This window comes from Trachypithecus francoisi, unplaced genomic scaffold, assembly GCF_009764315.1.
Source record: "Trachypithecus francoisi isolate TF-2019V2 unplaced genomic scaffold, Tfra_2.0 Lachesis_group9, whole genome shotgun sequence".
In the NCBI taxonomy this organism is placed as follows: Eukaryota; Metazoa; Chordata; class Mammalia; order Primates; family Cercopithecidae; genus Trachypithecus; species Trachypithecus francoisi.
In genome coordinates, this window is record NW_022681474.1 from 73,217,665 (window position 1) to 73,240,927 (window position 23,263).

General features: G+C 38.8%; 1 protein-coding gene across 8 annotated transcripts in view; it reads left to right on the forward strand.

The window, feature by feature from the left end:
* Window positions 1–1,693: 1,693 nt before the first annotated feature.
* The window catches only part of RHOBTB1 (Rho related BTB domain containing 1), a 132,172-nt gene continuing 110,602 nt past the window's right edge, over window positions 1,694–23,263 (forward strand). For 5 of the 8 annotated variants that reach the window (XM_033208510.1, XM_033208508.1, XM_033208506.1 and 2 more), the window contains exons 1-2: window positions 1,694–1,783; window positions 16,539–16,639. The gene's annotated coding sequence lies outside the window, so the exon portion shown is untranslated. Of the gene's footprint in view, window positions 1,784–16,538; window positions 16,640–23,263 lie in introns of those variants that run through there. The other 3 variants (XM_033208507.1, XM_033208513.1, XM_033208516.1) reach the window with 2 other exon arrangements.

Below are 23,263 nucleotides of genomic sequence, written 5' to 3' on the forward strand. Positions count from 1 at the left end.
TGGATGAAGCTGGAAACCATCATTCTCAGCAAAATTTCACAAGGACAGAAAACCAAACACCGCATGTTCTCACTCATAAGTGGGAGTTGAACAATGAGAACACATGGACACAGGGAGGAGAACATCACACACGGGGGCCTGTTGGAGGTGGAGTCTAGGGGAGGGAGAGCGTTAGGAGAAATACCTAATGTAAATGACGAGTTGACGGGTGCAGCAAACCACCATGGCACGTGTTTTCCCAGTACTCTAGAACTTAAAGTATAATAATAATAATAAAAGAAAAGAAAAAATACAAAGAAGAAAAGAATGAATGGATGTCCAAAGCTTTGAGCAATCTTGAAATTACATCTTATTAGAAACAGTTGGAGGAAATAGAGATATTGAAAAGGAAATAATTCATTAAATGGCAACCAGGGCTATAAAAGTCCTGTTTTCTAGCATATCCATTTGTATAATTTAGACTCCAAGACAAAACCAATTTTACTACTCTAAAGAGTTGTTGGATCTCCTATACTATCAGCTCGTTTCGTTCATTCTTCTGTCAGTAGAGTTTTATCCTGATCTGACATCCTAGCTATATCATACTTTTAATCTATTTAATTCTTAGAAAAGCATTATTTCTGCTAAAAATAATAGCTACCTCTAGCCCTTCATTACGCAAGCTCATGCAAAAAAAAAAAAATGGTAAAACTGCAGTTACGTGTACAGATAATTTTCTTATCTTATTTCCAATGACTGCAGACTGCCTCTCCCATAAAGTTTTACCCTAGTTGTTAAAAGCTCTTCAAACTGATCTTGTTGCAGCTTATTTTCACCTCTCCTTGACATCAAGGGAAAAATGAAAAATAAGAGTAAAAAGACCAAAAGTCCTGGAGATGAGGAAGTGCAGAATAGTGATTGGCCTCGATCATCTTGACCACTGGAAGGTCTGAACTATTCAAACTGACCACACTTAGAGCTTGGTACACAGCAAACGTATAAATGTGCGGGTTTCTAACGTTGTTTACTTTAAAATTAAGTTCCTTACACCCTGCCCCTGAAATGTCACCAGCCTGGGGCCTCCAAAGGTGAACATGCAGAAGGCTGCAGTAAGGATGGAGAGTCTTTATGTAAACGACATGACAGGACACCAAGTCATGTGTGGTTTGTGATGTCAGCAGAACCCTCTGATGGAATCCTTGAGTTTCCATCACTTGGCTAGAGAACGTCCCTATAAGGAAATGCTGACCCTTGACATCACCAGAAACTTTCCCCAGACTTGGTGTCCATTTGCAGGAGATGCTCCCGCTGGCGCCCCCCGCGAGTCCCAGAGGTGGATGGGTCCTGGGGAGACTTCCAGAAGGGGCGACCCCTCGGGCCCTGCGCAGAGAAGGGCGAGGCCGCAGGCACTGGGGCCACAAGGGCCGGGTCCAAAGACCGGGGTCCCAGCAGGGCCCCCACGCGCCAGCGGGTGACAGCCCCGGGGGGCAGGGGGGCGGCGGCCCAGGTCTCCCGGGACCGCCTAGGCGTTGGGGTCCCGCCTGAGGACTGTCCGGCAGGCCACGAGGATGGGGAGGGACCCGTGGTCCCCGCCCAGCAGGGCAGCGGCAGCCGGGCCGGGAGAGAGGTGGCGGAGCGGAGACAGTGGCCCGGGATGCGGGCGGGGAAGGCGGCCGAGGTGGGAGAGGGCGGGGTCGGCGGGGCGGGGCGGGGTCGGCGTCTCCCCGCGGCTTTACAAAGCCCGCGCGAGCGTCGGCCGCCCGGCGGGACCCAGAGCCGCCGCGGGAGCCTCCAGCGTCCCCAGGTAGCGCGGGCGTCCCGGGGCGGGGCGGGAGCGCTCCCGGGAGGAGCTGAGCCAGGGTGGGCGGGATTATGGGGGGGGTCTCTCTGCCCACCCGCAGTCCCCACATCCGCAGACTCATGAGGACGCGAGAGCTTGGAGCATCGCATCCCTTTGCACCCTTGAAAGGAGGGTGACCTGGTTACCTTTCGCTGACCTCCTGACAGCTAGCCCAGCTGCTCTGACAAAGCACAGGGCCGCAGAGGGTGCTTGCTTCCAGAATACTTTGGGTATCTTGAGCACCCTCCTACCTAAGCGTCCCCCAACGCGCTCACGCGCGCACACACACACACACACACACACACACTGGTGGAGGCGGGTGGCCAGAGGGATTAGAGAGATAAAGTCACTGTCAGTCAGAAAAAATAAGAATCTGGGCTGGACGTGCCACACTGGGGTCTTCTGGAAGTAGGTGCAGCACCTGCAGCTCCTCATGCCGGGCCCTAAGGTGATGCGGGATTGATTTTTTTTGGTTTGTTAGCTGTGAAATCCCCGGGCTGTAAAAAGGTTTGGGTCAAGAACTAGACTTTGATTTATTGAGGCTTGCTTTGCCCTGCTATGCCACACCTTGTGGTGTCTGGGGTATTTTGGAGCACTCATACAAAGTTTGAATTGGTATTCAAGGGAGCTTGGTTTTTAATACTTGGGAATTTAAAAAAAAAATGAAGATATGCATTCTCTTAAGTTTAAATTGAGTTTTATTTTTCAATACACATGTATGTATTTTAAGAGAAGTAATCACTGGTGATATCACTCAAAAGTAATCACTGGTGATGTCACTCAAATAGTGAGTCCACCAGGTGTGGCGTTGTTAGAATTTGAATTTGAAACTAAGTTTACCCTATAGTTTTAGAGAAATTGACTGCTTCTTTATGTGCCTTTTTATGCGCTGTATTATTGGGAGGTATGTGTGCTGAGAATCGTGTCACATCATCTTGCTGTTGGTGAGAAGGTCTCCCCTGGTGTTGGCCACCTGACTTGGGACAAAACCCAAAATATATATATTTTTATCACTAGTGTTTCAGTGTGTGCAACTGTGCTTCTTGGGCCACTAACCTTAGTCTCTGGTGAGAAGAAATAGGTATCAAAAATGTGCCCTAGGCACATTTGGGAGCAAGGAGGAAGGCTGTAGATTTCTTTTTCCCCATTAAAGTTTTCATGTATTGGCAATTTAAACCCCAAAGCATTGTTTACTACCTGTCAGATGCACTCAGAAGTGTAAGGATTAACTAATAAAAGATTTGTAAAATGCTTCCTGAATCTAAAATTCTATAAATATGCTAAATAGTAATAATCCACCCATAGTTAAATTTATGTAGCTGCTTCTGCCATGCATATAAGATGATTTAGATGCATGTTTCCTGTCAATTAAACAATGAGTTTGGAGCAAAATAATGAGTTCAATTCACATCCTATGAAACTTTGAAATAAAATTTCTCCCATAAAGCAGCAGCAGCAGAGAATCATAAAATAAGCTGCATTTCAAAAAGCTGTATATGAAATGGCATTTACCTTATGGTTGGGTGAAGAGGGACCCAGTGAACTTCTGAAACTAAGAAATATTCAGCCCTGGTTCATGTGTGTCTGAACCATCAACATTCCCTAACAGGGAGGGCATGCAGGTTTTGTGGAACAGCCTCATAGCTTTCCAGTCTAATCCAAGAAATACGCCTCTTGGTATTTTAAGGTTGAATTCAACCTGTGGTTTTGTTCATAGACAATGAAGAAAATCTGTATAGTTACTTGGATTAATTATTTATTCTTCCAATATAATGGGCTTGGTTTTGAGGCATCCTTAACACCAGCTATCATTTTAATATCCTGCAGATAACTGGTTTGTTCCCAGTTGATTTAGTGGCATATTAACATTTTTCTCTGAGCATGTTTTGAATAACAAAGTGTGTCATTCTTCTGTTTACTGACATCCTAGAGTAATACCCGTTTCTTTTATTCTACCTTTAAGTATAAATACAGATACAGGTGATCTTTCTTTTGTTTTAGGTAGACAACTCTGGATTTATCACTAGCAGGCTATGCTGTGACCTTAATGAAGTTGAGGATGTCTTTTTTTTGACACTTGTCCCATTTAGTGGACTTTTCTTTTCATTTCCTCCACTAGAATTTGGATGGGCAGTTGCTAAATAGACTCCATTCCCGTATTCCACAACCTTCCCTCTGCCGCCACTCCTCCTTTATCCGAGTAACTTAACCTCTGCTCTACTTTGTCTTAACTTGACAACAAGTTGTTACGGGTGAAAGTGCACTAGGTGAAAAATAAAAGAGCTTGCATTTCTGGAGCAGCTGTGATATACTAGGCACTGTGCCACAACATCTCATTAAATTCTTGTAATAATCTGGTGAGGTAGACGTTGTCTGTGTTTCACAGAAAGGAAAACTGAGGCTCAAAGAAGCTCTCATGCCCAAGGATGAACAGTTTATGAATAGAAAAGCCAGGATTCGAATCAATACAGTCTGGTACTTCCTGCTCCGTTGCAATCTCTAAGAAGAGTTCACATTCTGGACTGAAGTGTGGAAGGGTTCTTCTGTTAATTAGCCATTTGACCTCAGAGAAGTCCTTTAACCCTCTGGGCCTCTGGTTTCCTTTCACTAGTTTTGGATTAAATTATCTCTCAGAGATAGATGAGACAGTTCCAGGATTTTGGATGCCAAGCACATAAGCTATTTCTCCCACAGAATCCCAGAATATGCTCTCCCTTCCCATTTCTCCACCCCCTTCCTTCCCATTTTTCTTCTTTTCTTCCTTTAGGTCTAAGTAAATTGCACTTACTCCAGGAGGCTTTTCTGAACTCCCTTCTGTTCTTCTCCATCTCAGCCCTCAGTGAACCCTCATGGAGCCGATTACAAACTAAAGTCTCTCATTTTTATTTGTTTAATATGATTGTTGTTTTTATCTTCTTCCCCATCCCTCCCTACTTCCCCATCAGAACGTAGGCTGCATAGGCCAGAACTCTGTTTTCTGACTTTTTTCATTACTGTATTCCCAGGGCCTAGCACAGTGATGAATGGCACATATTTGTTGGTCTGTATGTTTGAATAAATAATTATCTCTTATAAAAGACATGTGTGAATGGCTAATATATTGTCCCTTCCTTGGGAAAGCGTAAATGAAGCATCATTGATCTTACAGTGTTAGAGAGGGTGAGCCTGAATTATGAATGGAGATCTGAGTGCCGTAATGGAGATGACAGGGCCGCCCTCAGACACGCAGGACAAATGGACACACTGCACCTAGTACAACCCCGTATTTTACGGCAGAGGAAACTGAAGCTCAGAATGATAATAGAAATTTAGGTCTAGACAATACTTTAGAGATCAGCTAATAGTCTAAGCCATTGTTTTATTGATGAGCAAACTGAAGCCCCCCAAAACAGATCATAAACTATAGAACCTAAGCCTTCTGACTTATAAACCAGCATTCTTTTCACTCAGAGATCAAAAATAGTGAGAACCACCCAGTCAACAGGAGTAAGGAGCTTTGGACAATGATGCTTTCTTTCAAAAATTCAAAAGAGCCTTATGTTGCCCAGACCAGTCCTGAGTAGCAGCATTAGAACATCTTAATATGTATAGTCTATTTTCAAATTTCTTCTGGTCTCTATAAACTTCGGTGACACATTTACTATTTTAATAATCCATCAAGCAGCCTTTTAATACCTCTCATTAGTTTACCAATTCAATTTAAATGCTTAGACGGTCCAAACAGAAAATTTACAGTGCTGAGCATTTAACACTGGTGTGATAGATTAAAGATACATTTCAAAGATGACTGCTAGTTTGAACCTCAAAATATTGGTGGCTTATCTTTAAACACCAAAATGATAACTTTTCTTTTCTAACATAGACAGCAATCCTTGCTAAAGTATTACATTTTATAAACAAACAGTTCTTAAAGTTTAGAGGGCATAAAAATCATCTGGAAGGCTTTTTAAAATCACAGATTACTTGGAGCCATTCTGCACAGTTCTGAATTAATAGGTTTGAGATTGCCCCCACACAACTGCATTTTAACAAATACCTTTGGTGATTTCTCAATCAAACGGTCTGAAGATCTCATTTTGAGATCCAATAACAATTTTGGTATGTTTTTAATTTCCCCAGATTCTTCCTAAGAGGATATTTTAAAAAAAAGATATTTGGGGAGGAACTCAGTGTGTTTGAATCAAGCTAATAGCAGAGATGATTAAAATTGTTTACTAGGTATGATGACATTTGTTTCCTTGTAGCAAAAGTTGTGTGTGTGTGTGTGTGTGTGTAATCATGATGTGGCTACTAGACTTGATATTGGCCTCAAATCAAGCATGTTCAAAAATGTTTCTATTGGACCACAAAAATAAATTGATAAGTAGTAATAAGAGTTGAGTGTTAAGTTTCATGAGGAAATACTGAAGTCCCTTGTTCTCCGGATGGTTACATTCTGTACAGTTGAGAGATAAGATTAATATCCATGAAACATTCAGGATAAGTTTGCAAATCAAATACAGGATGCCTAGTTAAATCTGAATTTCAAATACACAACAAATCATGTTTTAATAAAATTGTGTCTCCCCTATAATATTTTTATTTGCTAAATCTGGCATTCCTGATCAGAGAACATTAGTGTTCAGTGTCATTAGTTTCTAGAAGTAAGGGTGCTGAGTGGTGGTTGTTAAGCTTAATGAAATTGATAAAAGCTCTGGACATACTCCTGAGAAAAATGCCCCCATGGCACATTCCAACAGGCCTCGCATTACCATCCCTTGGGTTCCAGGCTGCCGAAGCTCTCAGGGACATCAGGTCATCTACAGTGGTAGACAGTGAGGCAAGCTCCTCAGGCTATTTTCTCTGGGCTGGAAAGGTCTGGAAGGTGACTGTGAAAAGTATAGTTGAACTAGGCCTTAAGGAGCAGAATTTAGCTGGATTGTGGGTGGGAAGACATCTGAAGCTTTGAGAGGAGGCAGATTCCCTCAGGCCCTGAGGGTATTTAGTGCAGAATACTGAGAAATCAGCTTGGGCAGGTTAAAAAAACAAAACAAACAAACAAAAAACTGGATTGTAGACATTCTTAAGTTTTAAAGGGTTTAGACTGCCCATGTTGGAAAATAAAGAGTCTTCATTGATATGTCAGTGGGGAGAACATGATCGAACAAAAGGAAAGAATAAGAAAAGCATAGGAAGCCCAAGCTCCAGAGTCAGTCAGCCTGGTACAAGCTCCTCCATTTACGAGCTATGAGGTCTTCGACATGTGAGCAACTTCTGTGAGTCCCCATCTCCTGAGCTGTGAATTGGGAATAATAATAGAAGCTACTAATGGGGTTGTTGTGCGAATAAAATGAAGTTGTTTGGTGCTTAGCACAGTGTGTGATACTGCATAAATATTCAATTAATGGTGCATAAGTACTATGACATGCTCCTGCTGCCTCTAATGTTGTTCAAGAAAGAGAAGTCTCAGCAATCTGCTTGAACCTGATTTTTTTTTTTTTATTTTGGGGGAAGTAAAAAAAAGAGGAAAATGATTGATTACTGGATTTGAATATAGCTTTAAAATCTCCCTTTTCCAAGTTGAAATTGCATTAACAAAAAACAGTAAGGGCAGAAACAAGTGAGCAAAATGCCGTGTGTACTTCTGAGATTTTTAAAATAAGTACATTCAACCCTTTATTATTTCTCCTAAGAGGAAATATTATGGATAATTCAACTAATTTACTCTGATCCCAATAAACATTTTAAAATTATATATGTTACTCTTAATAGCAGTTTGCCATCTTTTTTGGCCAATATTTAAATTAATCAGCATGTGATTGTTGTTCCCCAAAGCCTTTTAAACAGTAAAAGAAAATGAGGTTATCAGAGATAATTTACAAAGCAGCCAGGTTTCCCTTGAGTAGGTAATAAGGCTGACCACTAATTTTGGAAATGATTTCTTGGGTGCTCTGGAGTCAGACTGCTTAGGTTCCAATCTCTGGTGGCTCCTCCCCCAGGTCAGTCATTTTGCTTCTCTAAACCTCAGTTTCTTCCTATAGGTAAAATAAAAGTAGTAACATTCCTTCCTCAAAGGGTATGTGCACTGAGTCCTCAGTAAGGTGCCTGGTACACAGAAAGCACTTGCCAGCATGTAAGAATTTCCCAGCATGGAATTTTATGACCAAAGCAACATAGTCATCTTATTGGTATATTATTTTCTTTAATATACTCATAAAGAATTTAGTTCAGGAAAGCATCTAATAATGTGGGAGCTATTTATGATCTTTAGTCACAGCTTAATGTATTGATGTACGCAACCAGGGTTGTTTAGAGCGTTTTCCAAGCCATAGAGTAACATTGTACTCCATGTACTCCAAGCCATAGAGTATAATATTACTCTATGGCTTGGAAAATTTGAAAGAATTTTTAGCTGCAATTTTCGTTACGTGGTTCTTTTTTTTACTTATCTATCTTCAACTGTAACAGGGCGATTGGTGCTTTTCTAAAGAGCTTTGGGTTTCTTGTGCATTAAAGTGTCTGGGCCCTAGAATTTACTTGGCTCATAAACTTATGAGACAGAACAATATAAGAGCGGTTTAAGGTACATTATAGTTGCATGTATGACAGTTAGTTTTTATTTAGTTTTGCTAGAGAGCATCTCCCACAGTGCCTTAAAGATAGTAGACTCAAATATTTATTGAATGAATTTAATGTATAATAAGATGCACTGCATTTTTTTTCCTGAGGATATCTTTATCTCACATTAGAAAATCTAACTTTAAAAAAAAAAAGAGAAGGAAAGATCATGCAGATATTTCTAGACCGAAGTATTATTGAAAATGTGAACTTGGAGATCTACCATTTGTATTTTCTGGAAGTGCTATCATTTTCACAAGCCTGTTTCTCCCATAGGGTCTTTGCATTAGCTGTTCTGTTTCTCTGGAATATTCTTCCCTCAGATGGTGCTTGGCCCAGATAAGATATCACCTCTTCAGAGAAGTCGTCCCTGACCACCTAATCTCACTCACTTTCTATTACGTCTCTTTGTTTTATTTATTGTAGTATATTACCATGTGATTGTTTCATTTTTCTAATTGTTTATCCTCATCCTTACTGGACTAGAAGTACCCTGAGGTCAGAGGTCAAGCCTACATGTTTACTGTTATCTTCCCAGGATCTAGTATAGTGCCAGGCATTTCATAGATACTCAACAAGTATTTTTTCAATTTGTTGAATTAATAAAGATCAAGATACGATTTTTTACTGTTATCCTAATGCATAGCAGTAATTTCTAATCTTTTGAGTCACATTTACCTTTCAGAATTGGATTAAAATTTTGACACTCCTCCTTAACGAAAATTTACGTACATGACTTTTTGCCTACAATTTAAGTTCATGGATCTCAGGCTAAGAACCTCAGCTCTAAAGGTGTATATACAAATATTAAGAAAATCAAATTGCACTATTGAGCTAAATGTCACCAAAAAATTAATTACTACAAATGAATTATAAATTTTAATGCTCATATTTTTACAGTAACCAATTACATGTTGCCTTTGGAGAATTTTGCAACCCTCCAGAGGAAAAAAAAGACTACCTATAAATGTTATATATTTTATTTATATGCTGGAAAGGATTTAGGGCCTACAGAAAAAGGCTAATAAAAATATATACTGTACAGCAATATAAAATGTATTTCAAGTAGGTAAGAAAAAATGAGTCAAAGGAAAAAAATAAGGGTAAGAACATAAGATAGGGTCATGAGAGAGATTCATACTCAAAATTTATGCCATGAAATTCAACACTCTTTCTAGAAGATAGTAACAAATTTTGTTCTCAGTTTTTGAGCAGCCAATGCAAAGGAGAAAAAATCAGTTATGCCTTGCAGAGGGTCATATTTTATATATACTTATACATGAATATATGTATATGTATATAATAGAAACTGCCTCTTAAAAGAAGAAAGCTTGAATATTGTAATAAGGAATAAAAAGATATATTTCTCGTGTTTTGTTTTTGGCATGTGCCCTTGTAGCTGAGCCTGAAATAACCCATTAAAAATGCTTTAAAATGACTAGCACTTTGAATGTTTATAATTAAGGTTTTATAGCTTATTGTAATTTTTGTCAGCAGTAGACCTTTGGAAGGAGGCCTCATTACACCAGTAAGAAGAGATGGAGCTTGTGTAATGAAGATAATGGGTTTTCTCCGTTTTCTTACAGTCCCTCTTTTTACCTAACCAAGCAGAGAGACACTTCCCCTCCATCACTCCACCATTTCCATTGTTGCACACTATGTAATAAAATGCCAGAAGCTCTCATTCTCTCCTTAAGAGGCATGCACCTAGGACATTGACTAAAGCAAGTTATTCCTGCTAACCTTAGTTGCCTTGGATAGGAGTCTATCTGGGACTTCTATGCCTTCTTTATTTGAGAGAGCAAATACAATAACTAGCTTCTTAGAACATTATGTGGATTTGTGGCATTCTCTGAGGGGCTATAAATGGATCACATTGACAGCTTTATTTGTCATTCTTAAATGGAATGTGTTTTTTTCCCCTTTGTGTTAAATCAAAATCAGATGACATTTCTTATTTCAATGTGGAATGTTTTTACTCTCATAATTGCAAAAATGCATTCATAACTGATACTATTCTAATTTACAAAATTTGTGTTTCATGCTTTGGGGGCATGAGAAAAATGTGACTGAGGGAAAACATCTTATGCAACATTTATGTTTCGCCTATTTATTGAGATCCTGATACAGTTGCTAGAATTCTGTCACCATATGGAAGCAGAGACAATTATATTGCATTTGATGACATGAATTTTAGAAGCTAAGATATAAAAAGGCATATCCAGCAGAATATCTACAATCCAGAGACTTAGGCATTTTTGAAATCTCTTCTCTCCTTTGTGTCCCCAGCATGTCTGTGGACCTTGTCCTCCTTTCCTCCCCTTGCAATGACTTCTATTCAATATATACAGTAGCAAAAATGAAGATAATAGGACTAGAAAATACTACCTTCATATCTTAGCACACATCTTATATCATAAAACCAGTTGCATCTGCTCAGGTGAAATGTTTCATTCAGAAACCCCTATCATTCCCATTCACCCACTACTAAGCCTGAATGAGAACGGAAATCTTCCTCCTTTCATTTCTTATATCCATTCAAAGATCTCAGTGCTCTTGTGACCCCAATTCTGTGCAAAATGTACTCCTAGCCTGGCGTTTAAAAATCCTGGGTTGGTACATGTTTCTCACTGAATTTATGTCTTTTCATACTGATTTCACACACTCACACTTTCAAAAAAGTTGTCTTTATTGATAATCTACTATGCGTTAGACACCGAATTGCATCAGATACTCCCTTCCTCCATTTGGCCTATGGACTAGGAAGGGAAGACAGTAAAAGAATGACACACATGAATATGAAATCGAAACTGTTCTAAGTGCTACAAAAGAGATAGAAGGTTCTGTAAAATGAGATCCAAATGATGCACAGGCATCAACTAGACCAGGCATATAGCCAGAAGGCATGCTACACGGGGAAGTCCTCTAGCAGGAGACAGAACAGGCAGCATGAAAGACTGAGGGAAGGTCGGGCGGGGGGCTCGTGCCTGTAATTCCAGCACTTTGGGAGGCTGAGGCGGGCGGATCACAAGGTCAGGAGTTTGAGACCAGCCTGGTCAAGATGGTGAAACCCTGTCTCTACTAAAAAAAATTACAAAAATTAGCCGGGCATGATGGCATGCGCTTATAATCCCAGCTGCTTGGGAGGCTGAGGCAGGAGAATTGCTTGAACCCAAGAGGCAGAGGTTCTAGTGAGCCGAGATTGCACCACTGCACTCCAGCCTGAGTGACAGAGCAACGAGCAAGACTTCGTCTCCATCTCAAAAAAAAAAAAAAAAAAAAAAATTATTGAGGGAAGGCCACAATGTCTGGAGTACAGAAGAAGAGTGAACTGCTTAAGTCTGGAGATGTCATCAGGTCCATCACCATGGGAACCTTTTTAGCCATATCAGGAAATATGCCTTTATCCTAGGACCAGTGAGAAGATTGAGGATTTTGGTTGCTTTTGGTTTTTTTGGTGGGTAGGGAGTGCTGTAGTTAGTTACATCATCAATTTTACATTTTGAAAATATATTTCTGGCTACCATGTGGAATATGGGTTGGCAAGGGGGAAAGGTATGCAGATCACTGAAATATTTCAGTAGAGAGATAGTGATACCCTGGCCTAAAGGAGAAGGATGAGGTGTTAGTGACTTCTGAAAGGTGAATGGATTCAAGAGATATATAGGAGGTAAAATTGACAGGCCACCTTCTGTGTTATCTATGTGCACCCCATGAGGAAGTGTCAGGGAACAATGGAGGAGGAACATGTGTGTGAAAACAGATGCTAAGCTCAGTGTTGGACATGTTGAGTTTGAGATGTCTTGAGACATCACGGGAGACAGCAGACAGACATTGGATTATGGATGTGGGGCTTGTCAAAGATATAAACTTCTGACTCATCATGACATTCATAGGTCTGGAGGCAGATATGATTGCTTAGAGAAAGATAATGAAGCAAGTGATAGAAGAAAACACTGAGACCAAAATGCCTGGAGGAAATCAAACCCATAATGGCGCAGTAGTGAAAGATGAGCCCACAGAGGATGAAAGACAGCAAAAGAAACAGAAGGAAACCCAGGGATTCCTGGGTCATGGTGGGCAGAGGAGCAAGCGTTCTAGGAAAGTAGCAGGGGTCAGCTGAGTTGAAAGAAGAAGACTGAGAAATGTGTGTTTTATTGAGCATGGAGGGAGAATACTGGTCAGGGGAGAATTATTTTTGAATTAAAATAAAGAGAAATTGCTAAGTGATATGTACGGGAAATAACAGTTGTAACTGGTTCTGTCTGTCATCCTGCCTGTTTGAGAATATTTTACATGTTCACATCTTGCATCTGTCTCAAAAAGATTCTTGAGGAATAGGCAAGATAGAGAGAAAAATCATTGGCCTATTGGTGACCACTAGAAAGAGAGAGAAACTAAGATGGAGCATAGACCAGTCTGAGGTTCTGAGATCTGAATTGGAGAGAAAAGATTGAACCTGCACACCAAGAGTATTGTATGAGCACAGGGCCACCTGTTTGTCCCATCAGTGGTGCTCCTACGGCCAGGGTAAATAAATGTCATGAAGCAATGCTGGCTTGCCTCTCCCACCTGCTTGCATTGCTATGTGGGGTGCAGGGTGGGGGTGGGGGGAGCCTGGGACATCACAGAGCACATGCTTGGGGACTTCCATGAACTGCAGCCTCAGTTTTCCTTCCTTCTTCTGCTTCAGCACCAAAGTTTGAACCCCACCCAGAGTAGGGGCAGAGTGGACGTCACTGTCTCAGCACAGGGACAAGGTGATAAGGCAGAGGTTAGATTGCACAGCTGTGAGCTGTCACTGGGAGGTAAGAGAAGAAAGATGTGTCTATGATTATTTGCAGTAGTTTGCCTATGAAGAGGAAGTGAGAGATTAGGGGGCAACTGGAGAGAGATAAGGCTGAGTAAACATTTATTCATTCAACAAATATCAACCTATCTTATATGTACTAGGCATTAGGACTAGGACAGGCACCAGGAAGACATATTTCATTCCCCATGGAAAATCGACCATAAAATATACTTATGCCATAAAATAAATTCATGTGATAATCTCAAATGCATTTTATAATCTGATGTCTTAAAACAAATGCAACATTTTCCCTAAGATGTAAATATTTACTTGATTTTTATAAAATAGTCAAATTTGTGTTTTAAGAAAGAAAAATAACACACCAGCTTCTACTTTTTTCTCTCTCTCATTTTCTCTTTTCATTCTTTTTGTCTTTCAAATCAGACAGTTTTACTGTTGTCACTTATTATTCAAAAATATTTTCTAAAATGGTGTCCTTAACCCTATGTTCAGAGCCTTTTACAGTGCTATCTGACTGAAAAAGAAAATGCTTTAATCTCCTATAATTTTTAGAGCATTCAGTATTACCCCATGGAAGTTAGAAATGTGATTAAAGCAAGGTTTCCCTAGCTAGATTATAAACTTCCTGATAGTAAAGGCACTGCTGGGTGTATAGCTATCCAGAATAAAGCCAGAGTACTATAAATGCGACTTTCATAGGAAGGGTACAATTAAGGATCCTTGGTTTGTAGAAGAGGAGGGTACAATGAATTCTTAACCAAGGATTCAGGAAGATCCCTGAAGGAGGTGGTATTTAAACTTGGTATTAATTCGTGTGTTCATCGCATCACTATTCACAATAGCAAAGACATGGGATTAACCTAGGAGCCCATCAGTGGTGGATTGGATAAAGAAAACGTGGTGTACATACACTGTAGAATAGTTCACAGCCATGAAAGTGACAAAGTCATGTCCTTTGCAGCAACATGAATGCAGCTGGAGGCCATTATCCTAAGTGAATTATCACAGATATGGTAAACCAAATACTGTATGTTCTCACTTATGAGTGTGAGGTAAATGTTGGGTGCACATGGACATAAGGGAACAACAGACACTAGGGACTACTAGAGGGGGAGGGAAGGAGGGGCAAGGGCTGAACAACTACCTATTGGGTACTATGCTCACTACCTGGGTAACAGGATAATTTGTACCCCAAACCTCAGCATCCACACATTGTATCTATGTAACAAACCTGCACATGTATCCCTTGAATATAAAATAAAAGCTGAAATTATATTTTTTAAAAAATAAAATCTTGGTTCCTTGAAATAAATAAATATAACTGTGTGTTAAAAGTTGAGTATTTCAGACAGCAGAAAGCTACTAACCAGGGTCTCAGAGGCAGGAAACAACTTTTCGCGGAGTTAGGGGGTGGGGAGGGTTTGATAGTGAGGGGAGATGTTTTAGAATGACTAGAGAGGTTATGTGGAAAGTGGTAAACGTATTGATCTCAGATCTTGGAAAACTGTGCTTGAAAAGTTTATCCTGTACAGGTCTGTTGAAGAGCTGTTAGAAGTTTTCAAGCAAGGGGAGAAGCATGAGTTTTAAGAAAAAGACTAGAAGCACCTGGAAACCTGGGAAATGATGGGAGATTGAAAGCAGGAATACATTAGATGAGAGGTCATTGCCTACATGGGAGATGGAGGATGGTGGGTGAGTTTCTGAACTATGTCAGTGACCTTGGATATGTCAATGGGAAATAGGGCTTTTTGTATGCAAGGTGGCCATAATCTAATCACTGGATATGTGTATTGTGGGAAGTAAGAGAATGAAGATGATGCCAAGTGTCGAACCAGGGAGAGTGGCAGTGCCACTGATTTTAAGGAACAGGGAAAAAAGGCAAATTCAGGAGAGGATGGGGATGAAGATCTAGTTCACAAAAGCATCCAAAAAGATATAATTTAAGCTCTAAATGTGAATGAAATTGCTGCCAAGTGGAGAATCTTGTGGAAGGCCCACGTTTAAGGGAAGGCAGAAGAAGAGAAGCCAGAAGAAGAAAATTCAGGGGAGTTTCTTGAGATGGAAATTGAGGTTTCAGGAAAGACAAGAAAAAGATGTGGATTTCAAGGAAGAAGCCTCATGCTGTGATTTGTTTCACTGATATAATCACTAGGTTGTGCCTTTTCTCTTTCTCTTCCTTTCCCTGTGGAACGGCCCCATGAAATGGGCTGTGCAGCGGTCCGTTTTGTCTCACATCCGGGTCCACGCTTCATTTTTGCAGCTCTGCCCTTACTCATTAATGAGCAACAACTGGCCTGGAGCCACCGGCAATCAACAATTTCCTTCAGAAACTCCTCCTTACTGTTGAGAAAATGACTTAGTAAAGAAGCTGCTTGTGTCTTTGTTAGAGAGGCGCAGAAAGGGAGGAGAGCTGGATGATTTGCCAATTGGGAGTTATTGGTTTTGTATTTAAGGTTTTCCTGATTCAAGCTTCAGGTTTGTTTCTAGGAATAACACAGTTGTTATGGCAATAATAACTACCTCCAAGCAAAACTACTGTTTTGCCCTTCAGTTTTTATATTAGGTAGTCAGTCCTACTCATAAAATAGTCCATTTTATCTCAATGCCTCTATTTCAGGTTTTACATGAAAAATTTCCCAATGAATTTTTTATTAGGAGGATAAAATATTTGGTTTCTTTGGAGGAAGTGATATACTTTCTCCTAAGAATAAGACTTACAGAGTTTCTCCTACGAATAGGACTTTGTTTTCCTTTCACCTAAATTACCAAGAAATTCAAATCCAAATTATAACATCAATCACTTCAACTGTGTTGACCAGTATATATGGCCTATCTATATATTATATATATAATCTTTTATTTATATTTTATTAATTTCTTGGAAAGCACCTCAAATCCTCAAGGTAAAAAGAAAGTCATAGCATAAATAAAAAATTTTGCTGTTAAATAAATTCCTTTCCAAACATTATCTCATTTGACTGTCGAAACAGTCCTACTGAGTAACTGGTATTATTACTTCCACCTGGAAGATGAGCGCAGCATCACCAGGAAGTTGAGAACTTAAAGTTCACTCAGATGAAAACTATGAGTGAGATTTGACCCCAGATATTCTGTCTCCAAAGGCTGTAGTCATTTCAGCCTTCTTTGCTCTGACTTTTGTAAGCAGCTAGGAGATTTGTAAATGGCATGTAGTTGGCTGGCACACTTCTCATTCTCATGAGAAATAATCACTGACATAAGAAACTAATATTGTTTGAGTGGTTTTCTTGAGAGTGAAACATTCCATGCTTGTATGTATCTCTTTCCTAGGTTTTATAATAATCAAGAAGCACATGAAAGAGGCCTCTTCATCAAGCATTCTTGGCTAAGTTCTGAAGATGGAATTGAAGTTGATTTTCCCCCTTCATATGGTGAGTAACTACTAATTTAGGTAACAGAATTGGCTTTCCCCTTTCTCACAATATTAAAGAAATGGAAAAGCATCTTGCGTAAAGATGGCATGACTTATGAATAATATCTAGATTGTCTTCATTATGTTTCACAAAAAATAGAAATATTTCATTTCTTAGTTCAATTATGGGTTTTATAAATTCTAGTTGAATATGTTTTCTCTGGTTTAGAATTTGAGTCATTTGGACCTACATATGAGTTTTGATTACTAAAATAACATAACTCTTCTACCCACTTTATACGCACTTAAAATTCTTTAGTGCGTAGCGTTTTGTACAGGAAATTGACATGTGACTCTGAAAAGTCATGGCCGTATACAAGAAAGATTTAGAAATGACCAGATTGCTGTGCGTGGCATTTGTCTTTTTCCCAGATGCTTAGCTTGGAGCATCCGCCCTTTTTGGCCTGGGCACTGAATGTCTTTAATTAGAAAATCTTATTAGAACTAGAGTCATCCCAAGTGAGTAAAATCAGCTTTTGAAAAAAGGTCCACATTATTGAGTTTTTTCCCCAGAGTGTTGTGCCTAAAAAATGTAGAATTATTTGAAATGGACAGTATGGACAGTTTACTTTCCTTTGTCCACCCATAAAATTATTTGTTATTTTCACTCTTCATTATATTTTATTTTTCTTCACATGTTTATATGGTCTAATGCATATTTAAAAGGAAAATTCTCTGTGTGTAGCTGCAAATATTGTAACATTTCATTTATTCCAAAGAATTAAGATGGTGGGCGTATATGAATTTGTGGGAAAGCTGAATTATAGATAACTCTTAAACAAATGTGGCTTTTATTACCTTTAACTACATATACTAACTTCAACAAAACCTTATAAAGTGGAAGTCCTTAAGGAGACCTGTTATAATAAATCATATGAACATTTTGTTATTAGCATATAGATTGGATGTATGTAGGAACTTGTAAAGTGCCTGAGGTTCCTTGAAAATTGTTTATTCTGTGTCTAAAAAGTGTACATAAGACAGAAAATAAATGTTTAAAACACCATATATTATCCACCTATAAATAAAGTGTTTACAAAGCAAAAGTAAATGTCCACCCAGCTCATGAACAAATTACCAAAATATTTTAAATTTACTGAAGCCCCAAATTAATGAGATATTACCATGTGTGCATAAATAACTTAAAGAATAAAATTTGCTGATTCTTTTCTCATATGGATATTTGTGCTAATGAACCAGGATCCTATTTACACTATTAGTCCCCAAAGTAATTGCTTGTTTGAAGAAGTTCTGTCTTATGGGTTTTCAGTTAATTAAATCTATTTGCATTTTATGCACACATTTCAAATTCTCAAGCCCTATGTTTCATAAGCCAGATTCAAATATGTTCATGTAATAATATCTCTCATTAAGGCTGTAGTCTTTCATTTTTAAAGGAATGTTCAGAATAGCCATATGCATAAAACACTTATTAATAAAATCCTATCAATATTTTAGAAAAGTCAATCCATTAAATGTTATTTTTTTAGTTTAAATTTTCCTATTGGTAATGGTGATTACTATGCTGAACAGACTTCCAATCTGTAATGTTTCAGTTAACTTAATTTATTCAATGATTTTTTTCCTTTGATTTTGCGTGTCAGTTTTTAACTTCTAATACGGCTTTAGAGTTACAAGCACCCTTTACAAGCTACATGCATATTAACCGATAGATCTTGCCTACCCAATTGGAGCAAAAATATGGAGCAAAACTTTTCTAATTTTAATACTGAGGAACAGAGTACAATAATTCAGAAAGTTAGAGAGATTTTAAATGGTTTAGTTTTCAGGTAGTCGTCAAATATTTGATCAAGAAGTTGGGAATTAAAGTACGTAAGTGATAAAAATTGTAAATGTCTTCATTAGATCCAAACTATGGAAATCTTTCATTGCTACCCTACCTTGGAAGCTGGAAAAAGTTACTGCAGTTAGGAGGTAGAAGAAATAGAGGGAAAGGCCAGAAGGAGGGCAGGGCCAGGAAGCTCTGCAGGGTCCATGCTATGTAGCAAGGCAAGGCCAGACATTGCGGAAGGTACCCAGGGGCACAATTTGGAAAGCAGGTTTGAAATCTAGTTTTGAAATCATGCCTTACTAAACATCTTTAAGGGGTTATTACATGTTCACCTAGCTCAGTGTTTGGGTGTATTTGAGTGCATCTAAGTATATTCCTCTTTGCAAAGATGTAAAATGCAAAACCTGAATACATTTAGATTCAAAAATTTCAGCCTAGTATTATATCTGCATCAATAAAGAGTAAAGTATCCAAGAGGAAAAAAGAAAGAAATGATATACTAAATTCAGGATAAGTGTGACACTTATTTTATTCTTTTACATAGAATAATATTGGACAATAATGTGCCTTTGTTCACAACGTGGGATTACACTGTAACTATAAGAAGACAAACAATTTTTGATACCCTGAAAAACTCATTGTCTTATAATAAGCAAATTTCATTCAGTTAATTGTTATTGATTCATTTAAGCAATGATCTGTGTAAAGCGTAATACCAATAGTCTCCTAAGAAGATATGATTTTCACTGGAATCGCCCTAAGGAAGCATTTCTTCTCATTTAGAGAAAGGAGGGATAAAGCACTTGTATTACCATTTGTCTAAATTTTTAATACTGAATAAAATATTAGTATTTAGCTTAATATTGATTCCCAACATAATATTCCTCCATAATGGCATGCTAATTGGTTAGAATTAAATCAGACAGATTCAAGAACACTGAGAATAGACCATCTAGCACTTGTAATTTTTTTTCATTAGTTTCCAGAATTCCAGTTAAAATGGAATTAATCTGTCGATTAAAAGACCATGGAACAATAAAAGTTATGTGCCTTATGTCATGTGCACTGCCTTTCCCTCCCACTGATCCATGCCCACCATAAGAAGGAGAGGAAGAAGAGGAAAGAGGGCAAATGAAATGCACATGAAATTCACATGTGAATTTCAACCTCAATGTAACCATGTTCAAGAGTGAGACAATTTATATGCATTCTAGCTCTGTAACTTACTATCTGTGAGACCTTAGGCATTTTATGTAAGTCTCTGGGAGCCACAATTAGTAATATTAGTCTAACAGTATCAGCCTCCTAGAGTCATAGAGGAAGTAAAACAGAGGTTCCCAATAGGAGGAAGTTTTGCGCGCCAGGAGAAATTTGGCTGTAACAATTGGAGGGGCTGAGTGTGCTACTGGTATCTAGGGAGGCCAGGGATGCTTGCTAATTATCCTAGTTGCACAGGATGGCCCCCAACAACAACGAGTCATCTGGCTAAAAATATCAATGGTATCAAGGTTGAGAAACCCTGGAGTAATGTGAAGTAATATATGCAATGAGCACAATGCCTGACACACAGTACACCCTCAAAAATATTAGTTTAATTATGTTGTTATTGTTGTCATTTGAGAAGGAACTCCACATCACCCAAATGGTATCAGTACTGAGTACTATCAACAGTTGAGTAAGCCCATCCCAGTACAGTTAGTCATGCCTGTCTGCTAAGTTATCTACTTGAAGTGGCAAATATATAGGTGCCTTTAGGAGTAGAGTTACCCACTTAATACTTGACTAGTCTAGAAGGCACATAGATATGATTATAGCAAAGTTCATGGGCCGCCATTTAATTTCTCAGAAATTAGTCATTTAATCTTTTCAGAAATTGGAAGAAATAGAAAAAGACAAATAAAAAGTAACTTACAGGCCAGGTGCAGTGGCTCATGCCTGTAATCCCAGCCCTTTGGGAGGCTGAGGTGAGTGGATCACCTGAGGTCAGGAGTTTGAGACCAGCCTGGCTAGCATGGTGAAACCCCATTTCCGCTAAAAATACAAAAAATTATCCAGGCATGGTGATGCACACCTGTAATCCCAGCTACTTGGGAGGCTGAAGCAGGAGAATCGCATGAATCCAGGAGGTGGAGGTTGCAGTGAGCCGAGATCGCACCATTGCACTCCAGCTTGGGCAACAAGAGCGAAACTCCATGTAAAAAAAAAAAAAAAAAAAAAAAAAAAATTAACTTATAGTACGAAGTGACTGTTAACTTTTTAACTTGTGCTGTTGGTAATGCATCAGGAGTCTCCTGATGATCATGTTTTACTTTGTAAAATAAGCTAATATTTGGACAAATGGCTCAGAAATATGGTCTGATTAATATAAGATCTTGATTCACTGGTTATATGATACGTGAATATTATCAATTTCAAAACCAGTTGAATATATTAAATAGTTTTGACTTGATGCTAAACTATTTTAAGAGGGGAAAAAATCTTAGTTAATGCAAGAGTTTTGAGGTCAGACGTGAGTTTGCATTTCAGCTTTACAATCTTCAAGCTGTGTGACCTTGGATAATTTACCTAATTTCTCTGCGCTCAGTTTCTTCATCTGTTTAATGGGCATAAATTTACCTCGTATGGCTCTTGAGAGAATTGAGACACAAAGCATTTGGCATATAAGTGAGTAAATGAACACAGTTATTATTTTCATCATCTTTATTATTTTGACTCTAAAGTAATTCTGGGGACCTTGCGTTGCCTTGGAGTTCTAATTATAGCCTTCTCTTCTCATTGTAAAGAATGATAGCTATGATGTTAAGTACTTTTTACTGACAGAGAAACTTGAAATTACATTCATTACCTCAATAAACAGAAATCTTAGCGTCACTTCAAAAAAATTCATTTCTGAAGAAAAAAGAACACTTATATATCAAACATGGAATTTCCCAGTAAGGATATTTTTAAGGAAATGGCAGATTTCCAGAATTAAAGAAAGAAAAATGTACACATCTTTCTAGCATATTTTAATATAGTTGACAATCCACTTTTTAATTAGCCACCTAATTATAAACCAGTAGAAATTTCCCCAGGTGAATGTAGTAACCTACTTCAGAGAGGGGAAGTGGCTCTTTGAATGGGCATTCCTACTGTGAAATTTGACAGTTTTTCAGTCCCAATTTGTTCTAAACTTAAACAGCTCAGGAGAGATGGGAAAGAGCTCTGTTTCATAACCTAATCATTTCTACTGCCAGGAAGTTTGAGTAGAAGGCTAAATTCTAAATTCGCCTTTCATCAATGTTTAGATTTTTCCTTTTTCTTTATTCCCCAGAGAAGACCCCACTTTTTATATGTGTTCCCATCGTTCATATGTTCTAAATTTGAAAATAAAACACTTACAATTAATCCAAACTCTGGGTTCCTTCATCTTTCTTGGTGGTATGCTTTCTGCTTAACTGCTCATGTTTCCCCAACTTCCAACTCTCAATAAGCAAAGGACTGAAAGGTACCTGAGAAGAGCATCTCGATGTCATGATAGACACTTGTTTAATTCCACAACCCAGTCAATGTTAAGGAGCAACATTTTATTTTTATTTATTTATTTATTTTTTGAGACGGACTCTCGCTCTGTTGCCCAGGCTGGAGTGCAGTGGCCGGATCTCAGCTCACTGCAAGCTCTGCCTCCTGGGTTCACGCCATTCTCCTGCCTCAGCGTCCCGAGTAGCTGGGACTACAGGCGCCGCCACCTCGCCCAGCTAGTTTTTTGTGTTTTTTTAGTAGAGACGGGGTTTCACCATGTTAGCCAGGGTGGTCTCGATCTCCTGACCTTGTGATCCGCCTGCCTCGGCCTCCCAAAGTGCTGGGATTACAGGCTTGAGCCACCATGCCCGGCCAGGAGCAACATTTTAAATCTTATTCCTTAGCATTCGATGCTTGAAGTTCCCAAAGTTTAATCATTTTTAAAATCATATATTCATAACTTAGTCAAAAATGTGTTCAACTTACCAATTGGTCCAGTGGACATTTATTGATTTTTGTATTGAATTATCTCTTCCAGCCAGTTTTAGCTTTGTGTAATTACAACTCTGATATGTTTGCATTTAATTTTAAACTATCCCCTATCATTAATGTCTTGCTCATATTCATTAAGCTAATGCAAAGAGGAGAGTTGAACTATTAATTTTAATGAATTTAACTGATCACTTTGCTTCCACCCTTGCCTCCTACAGTCTTTTTTTCAATAAAGTATAAATCATATCATTTTGCTCCTTGACTCAGAATCCTCCATTGGCTGCCTGTTTCATGCAGAGTCAGCCAGCAATGACCTGCCTGACCTCACTTCCTTCCGGTTCCTCCCTCTCCTATTCTACTCTACTCCAGCCACTCTGCCAGAACACATAGTATATTTCTGCCTTAGGACCTTTTCACCTGCTCTTTCCTCTGTCTGGAACACTTTTCTTTAGTCACACATCCACAACTTGCTCTCTCACCTCCTTGAAGTCTTTGTTCAAATCTCACGTTCTCAATAAGATCTTCACTAACTACTCTTCTAGAAATGTAATCTCTTCCCACACTTTCTAGTTCCCTTTTCTGATTTATTTCTCTCTGTGATACTTGCCAACTTTTGATAAATGATGTAATTCACTCATTGTTACAGTCTTTCTCCCTCATCTAAAACATAAACTGCAAGCAGGCAATGATTGTTGTTGACTTTCACTGCTGTATCCCATGTACTCCAGTGCCTGGTATTAGTTAAATTGAAGTTGAATTGCACCCGTATTCACCTCATTTCTTTTCCTTCAGAGCCTT